Genomic DNA, 7,941 nt, shown 5'->3' with positions numbered 1-7,941 from the left:
GCACCAAGGAGCATGCCAAAAACATCACCTCCATGTGGGTGGCCCACCACAGCCACCACAAGAACCACAGTTGCCACGAAAGCAACTAGACGCCACAACCACCATGCAGATGGTCTGCCAGCCACTGACGTGCACTGATACAAGGAGAGTCACCAGCAGAGATAAAGAAAAGAAGAGGAGGTCTCTCTCCACAAAGCCCATTCCAGAGTGAAAGAAGCATCTGCTCTATGATAATATTGGGGGACCTGATCACACCTCTCAGCATTGGACCGATCATCTAGGCAACAAATCAACAAAGTAACCCTTACTCTTTCAGAAGGAGAGAAGAAATCTAGGGTACGTAGAGGAGGGTGAGGAGAGGGAGGGGGGATGCAGAGAGATTGGACAAGGGGCATAAAGAATAAGTATGATTTGTAACAATATATATGCTAGTAATATTGATTTGATCAACATATCTCAACATAGAACCCCCAAAATATGTATGATCAGTTACGATTTGATAAATTTATTTAAATTAAAAAAAATAATAAACAAATAAATAAATAACTTTGAATTAGTTAGGATTAAATAAGATTAAAAATTAATTTGCTCAGTCTCACTAGCCCTATTTCAGGTGCTCAATACACACATGAAGCCAGGGGCTGCCGTGCTGGACAGCGCAGACATAGAACATCCATCCCTATCACTGCAGAAAGTTCTGTTGGGAAACTGCTTGGAGCAATGCCGTCCATTTCCTAACTCACTTTCTCACCCTCACACAGGTCTATGTTGCTGTCTATACCTTCAAGGCATGAAACCCAAACGAACTGAGTGTGTCAGCCAACCAGAGACTCAAGATCCTCGAGTTTAAAGATATTACGGGAAACACAGAGTGGTGGTTAGCTGAAGTTGATGGGAAGAAGGGCTACGTTCCTTCCAATTATATCCACTGAGTACACCTGAGCCTGTTCTGCCTCCCTCTCTAACTTGCGGCCTTCGCTGTCAGTCTGCTGAAGGGTTCTGGTGTCCCACCAAGAGGGCATCTGCTCCTGAGACATGGGGCCTTGTCCACATTGCTTAACCATGGCACAGTGCAGCATGGGAGAAGTCTAGTCCTCCTCAACTGGGTTGTAAACCTTGATGCTCACTAGAATTTCTAGAATTTGAAATGGACCCTATGAAAAAAGGGCTGGCCAGTTAGCTCTGTTGTTTAGAGCATGGTGCTGATAACACCACTCCACTCTACTCCACTCCAGGATTTGATTCCTGTACTGGCCAGCCACCAAAAAAAAAAATCTTTAAAAATTAAAAAGAAATCCCCACCCGGAGACCTGAGCCTTGGATCTGGGGACCCGATCACCCCCCTCCACAACCAGGCATGCTGCCAGCACCAAGGAGCATGCCAAAAACATCACCTCCATGTGGGTGGCCCACCACAGCCACCACAATGATTCAGTGACCATGAGAAGAGAGGCAAGTCCTGGGGTAAGCCCTTGGAAATGAGAAATTTCCAATCAGAAGACCAGTATCCTGTGTATGCAGGAAGCTGTGTTATAGTATTAGAAAATGTCGGCATTGGTTGTACCACACTGAGTCTGCGGTGGCTGCATGCTCCATCATCAGCTGACCAGAAACCAAGTTGGATGAAGAGAATTATGGCTCTGGGAGCTCTTTTAGGCTGTGCTTCTGCAAGTGGCAAGGAATTTGTCAGGGTTGTCACAAACCTAGTGTTTAAAAGTTTCTAGGACACCTCCAGTGTCCAGCACATATTTTCTGTCCCTTGTACACACACACCCCTAATTTGTAAATTCCCTAAAATACTGCCATCTTTAATTTCTTATTCCCAGATTGGTTATTCAAAATTCAACTGCTTTGTTCTTTTAAGCAGAGTTTAAGGTCTTTATTTTCCTTCGGCCCTTCATCTGAAAGGTTCTCTTCCTTTGATAGGGACAATCATCTACACCTTTCTGTCAGTCATCTCTACTTTATACAGTCTGTTTGTGGTGTCTTGTGGCACTATCTCCCTGGACTCAGTAACTGCTAGAGTTGCCTGGGCTAACAGGGTGAGAGCTCTACCCATTCCATGAAAAGTATTAGTTCTGCAACGAGCTGAAACCAGTCAAGCCTGGTGGAAGACTGGATGCCTTTCTCCTTTATCCAGGCACACTACTACCATTTAGCTACATCCACAGATGCAGAACACATAACACATGTGACTTATTTGAATTAGGATAAGCAGTTCCAGAAGTAGCTTATCCTAGACTTGGAAGTAAGATTGTCTGTTTCACCACTAACCTCCATGGTTCAGAGACAATATTCAAAGATGAGATTCTAAAGTGCCTGATAGTACCTCTTGCCGGAATCCAGCTCCATAGGGTTAGTAGGACCTGAATACGTGGTGTGGAGTCGGCGGAGAAAGGAAGACACGGACCACAAAAGTCTAGTGCAAGTGTGGACCACGACCACATGAATCTTGCTTTATTTATATTTTTTACTTAATCTATTACATAATGATTTATCTTTTAAATAAAACTTTTAAAATTTCATTTACCTTAAAAAGGAAAGGTCAAAATGTTTCAAAGCACTCATGCTCTAAGAAAAACATTTACTCGTGCATCAATAATTCACCTCAAAATCTGTGGCTTATGGCCAGGAAACTGTACAAATAGCAGCATGCTTGGCTTTAAAACGTCAGACTTTTGGTCTGAGTCATAAATCTTAACCTTTTTAGCTTACATTTTAACCTATATTCTAAAACTCTTTTTAAATCTTACTTATGCTTACTACTCTTAATTTTTAATACATTAAGTGGTTATGTTTAACAATATTACTTATACTCTGTATTGATCATTCTGATTCATAATCAAAATCACAATGTTTATAACATGATTTTCTTTATAATAAAATTTAACTACAAATCTCTATTAAATTTCTATATTATTGTTAAAAATTCTGTATTACAAACGGATTTAAACAAAACCTGTTAATATCAAAATTTGTTTGTGTTTTTACTATCTAACTTATTCATCTTTATAACGAAACTCTTCATTTCTCTGCCAATAAACTCCGGGAACAGCACAGGGGACAAAGGGAAAAGTTAAATGACCCTTTTCAAGTTTACTAAGGTACAGTGCATCATTCTTATTATTACTATAGAATAATATTTTCTTTCCAGGATATCATAGAAATTTAGCACAATAACTTCATTCTACATGCACAAGAGCATGGCCACAGCTATAAGGCCAATTATTCCAAAAGTATGGGTCAATGCACACACGGTCTAACAGGGAGGTTCAATACTAGAAATGAATCAAGCCATCCTATACCAGGAACATATATCTACAACACCTTTAGTATTGACAATGTCTTTCAAATAAACCAATTAATTCTGATACATATTTAACATGTCCTTTGAGAAACTCCAGGGCCCTTGGAATTCCCCAAAGCCATGCCAAGCCAAAAGGTTTGGCTTATTAATTTTGGAAAGCTTTGTCAAGCAACAAAAGGCGAACAAGTAGGAAAATCCACGGAGCCATGCCACACACACGGGATCCCCCTGCAGCCTCGCTGAACAAAGGGTGTTGCTCCTCAGGCTCCCAAGCCATTCTCCATAGAAGTATGGCTCTCGACAACCTCTCCTTGTTTCAGCAAGACATTTACTAACCACTTACACTAAGAATCTCCCCTAAATAGTTCTGTTTTAGCAGGGTTCTTATTCTTAAGATTTCCCCAAAATGAAGCCTGCCTTGGAACAGGACATTATGAATTTAAGAAAGGGAATTGAGAACAGCCTTACAGCCTCTGCTCCTCCACATGCACATTCTGTTCTAAACTCCTGGGAATCAGGGAGACACCTGTGGGCTCCTTATCCATAGGGTCTCTGCTCATCATGCTCAGAAGATGGTCACCCAAGAGTCTCTCCTGAAGAGTGTTTATTTTTAGAGGTGTTTATATTTAAGTAGTTATTTTATAAATAAAAGCATTTCTAATTGCCATGAGTGTGTTTTGATTTCTCTCCATGTTTAACCTGAACATTTTCCTCAGCCTCAGAAGGTATCTTCTTGATAATTCAGTGATGCCCAGATTCTGGAAGAATGGGAGATACTAACTGAAGAAATGCAGGTCAAAAATTTATTTTGTCAACTCTATGCACAGAATTTCTGTATACTCAAAAGATGTACCTGCTGCAGGTGACTGCCTCTTTATTTTAAGCTGTCTCGTACTAGCAGAAGAGAAGAGCTGAAATCTCTAGCTGACGTCCCTAAGGGATAAGTATTTTTCCAGTATTACAGATGTGGAAACTGATTCACTAGAGATTAACTAAAAACGTCATACAGGAGCAGCTCGGGCAAGGTTGGGGGCAGGGAAGGGAGTAGCAAGAGTAGTGGCAGAGGTGGGATTGAGGACACTATGTGGGTGACAGTGAAATAATTACCCAACATTGTTAATAGAAAACAAATGTGGTAGAGGGTAAACTGTTGGAAAGAAACTTACAGGTCACCTAGGCCAACTCTTCTATTTTATGGACTAGGAAAATGGACAAAGACATTCTGACTTGCCCAAGTTATATGTCAAGTTTTTGATGGATCATGAATTTAAATTTGGTCTTATAGACTCTCTAGCTGAGTCTGCACACCTTTTTCTGGAGCCAGACTAGCTTGGGACACATAACAGCTTTGTGATGTTAGCAACTTGCGTAACCTATGCTTCAGTTTCTTCTTCTAAAGTAGAGGTAGTAATATGAGTACTGTCCACCTCATAGGGTTGTGGCAGAGATTGAATGAGGTAACACATACTGAATGCTAGAACAAGACAGCAAGGTGGTGCAATAGGACTTTCCAGTGCTTGTTACCCCGCTGAAACATCAATTTGAACAACTGTCAATGCATGAAAATGCTTTCACAAGGGCTAAGGAGACTAGGTGAGAGAATACAGCACTTGGGTATAGCAAGAAATAAGACCAGACACATTGAGGAGGGTAAGGAGGACAGTTTTATTTTACCTGCATCACTGCTCCTCCAACTCCAGGCAACACAGCATGGAGAGACATGCTTCTCTGTGTGGGGGAATAAGACTGAATGCGCACCGGATGTTACCTTGGACTCCAGCACTGGACCAGCCCCAGTAAAGCCCAGTGCCAAGCAGGCTCCCATAGCCTCACACTCCAAGCTGGTACCTGCAGACTGAACCGCCAAGTCTATCTGCAGCATAGATGGTTCATGAGGGAATGTCCAGAGACCACAACAGACACTCATGTTTGCCTAAGACCATTCACCTGCCTGTCTTTGCTAGAATAGTAATGAATTCTGCATTCTTTTTGATCCTGCTGGCCACAAGTTCTGGGATATGTAGTTTCCAGGGCTCTAGCTTGAGGAAGCAAAGGATAGACCAGGAAAGTAATGAATGGCAACAGTGCATCCAGCTGGAAAATAGAAGGAAATTACGTATGCAAAAGGCTTAACCATGGCTGCTTAGTACTATGTGCTCAGTGTGATTCAAGTCTTTTATCCCTTTTCTTATGTTCTACTCTTGATTAAAGCTATGAGGAAGAGAAACCCAGAAATAAGTCCTGGATGGAGAATGTACCACTAAGGAGCTGATTATTACCAGTCAGTAGACATCACCCCCACACATTCTCCCCATCCAAAGCACCCACCATCAAATTCCCCTCCTGGCTCTACAGATCTCGTAGGAGATTGGTGTGAAGGGATCAAATAAGATGTAGGTAAGCAAGAGAAATCAAGGCCTTAGCATGCCACTCTTCTATTGCCTTTTGTAACCATCACATTTATGGTCCATTGATGTTTGACAAATGTGTCAAGACAACTTAATGGGTAAAGAGTCATTTCCACAATGGTGCCAAGACAACTGGATATCCATACACAAAATAATAAAGTTGGATCTCTTAAACCATATACAAAAATTAACTACAAATGGATTATATGACTAACTGTAACAGTTAAAATGATGCAACTCTTAAAAACAAATACAGGAGTAAATCCTCACAATCTCAGGTTATTAAATAGTTTCTTAAAATGACACCAGAAGCACAAATGACAAGAAATAAAGATAAATTGAATTTCAGTAAAACTGAGATCTTTTGTGCTTAAAAGAACACCATCAATAAAGTGAAAAGAAGGGCCGGCCCGGTGGCACACTGGAGAGTGTGCCGCCTGGGAGCGCGGCGGCGCTCCTGCCGAGGGTTCGGATCCCATGTGGAGACCGGTTCCCGCTCACTGGTTGAACGTGGTGCGGGTGCAACACCAAGGGTTGCGATCCCGTTACCGGTCAGTAAATAAAGACAAAAAGGAAAAAAAAATAAAAAATAAAAAATAAAGTGAAAAGAAAACCCACAGAATAAGAAAAAAAAATATTGCAAATCATATATCTGATAAAAAACTTGAATCCAGAATATATAAAGAAATCTTATAACTCAGCAATAAAAAGACAAAGTTTAAAATGGGCAAAAGATTTGAAAAGAGGCTTTGAATCTCTCCAAAGAAGATTCGCAAATGGGCAATAAACACATGAAAAGGTTCTCAAGATCATTAGTCATTAGGGAAATACAAATCAAAATCACAAAAATATACCACTTTACATCCACTGGGATGGCTAAAATAAAATAGATGAGATCTGGATATCAGCAAGATGGGGTGGAATAGCACATTCCAGCCCTTATCCCTCCATAGAAACATCAAGTTGAACCACCATCCACATGCAAAAGTACATTCATGAGGGCTAAGGAAACCAGGAGAGATTACAGCAGTTGGGTGTACCACGGAAACAAGAGAAGATACATTGGAGATTGTAAGAAGGACAGTTTTACATTACCACAAAATCCCTTCCCCAACTCCAGGCAGCATAAAGTGGAGAGAGATACCCTCTGGGTGCAAGGAGAAAGAATTGAGCACTAAATCTTGCCTTGGACCCCATCACTGGCTCCCTTGGACCCAGTAGGGCCCAGGCCGGCCCCCATGGACTCAGGCTCCAGGCATACCACAGTGCCAGCCATCCCCTATGGATTCAGCCTATCCCAGTACCTGGGCAGACTCCACAGACTCAGACAAGGCTCATCCCAGTACCAGGCCAGCCCCCTGGTGATCCAGGATTCAGGCCAGCCCCCATAGATATAAGCTATAGGCCCACCCTTGGAGACACATGCTACTGGCTCACCCCCATGGATCAAACCAACAAGTCCACACCAGTGGACCCAATCAATTGGTCTACCCAAGCGGTTTCAGGCTTCAGGCCCAACCCTGCAGACTCAGGAGCCAGGCCTGCCTGCCTGATGACTCAGGCACCACCCAAGCCTCCTCAGGACTCCAACAGCAAGCTTGCCCAGGGACCACACCAGATGGCCTTCCCAGAATCTCTGGATGGGCTGACTTGGTGAAGAGCTTTCCCAGACAAAACCAGTCTGCAAAGACTAGAATAACTCCCTACTTCTTCAAATGAGCTGACACCAACCTATGACCATAAGGGTCCAGAAATCAGGGAAGTATGACACCTCCAAAGGGACAATAAAAAGAACCAGTAACCAACCTGAAAAGGATTCAAAATGTTCACAGCAGTATTGTTCATAATAGGAAAAAAAAAAAAAAAAAAAAAAAAAAAAAAACCCACTGGAAATAACCCTAATGCTCACCAATAATAAAATGGGTAAACTGTGGTATTTTTCACACAATGCCATACTACAGAGCAGTGAAAATTAACTAACCTCACTATTTGCACCAACATGGATGAATATCAAATATAGTATTGAACAAAAGAACCAAGTCATAGAAGAATACATGCCGTGTGCGTCAGTCCTTTTATATAAGTTGAAAGGTATGCATTGTTTAAGGATACATACGAAGGTGGTAAAACTAAAATGAAAGGCAAGGGAATAATTATCATGAAATTCAGGACAGTGGTTGTCTCTGGGATGGGTGGGTAGTAGGAGATATGATCAAGGGGGAGCAA

At 41.8% G+C, this 7,941-nt stretch overlaps 1 pseudogene; it reads left to right on the top strand.

Moving 5' to 3' along the window:
• LOC103606440 overlaps positions 1-932 on the top strand; it is a 23,745-nt pseudogene extending 22,813 nt beyond the window's left edge.
• Positions 933-7,941: the final 7,009 nt, after the last annotated feature.

Source organism: Galeopterus variegatus, unplaced genomic scaffold, assembly GCF_000696425.1.
Source record: "Galeopterus variegatus unplaced genomic scaffold, G_variegatus-3.0.2 Scaffold6586, whole genome shotgun sequence".
Lineage (NCBI taxonomy): Eukaryota > Metazoa > Chordata > Mammalia > Dermoptera > Cynocephalidae > Galeopterus > Galeopterus variegatus.
The sequence above is the reverse complement of the archived record's forward strand: the minus strand, read 5'-3'. Positions and strand labels throughout refer to the sequence as shown.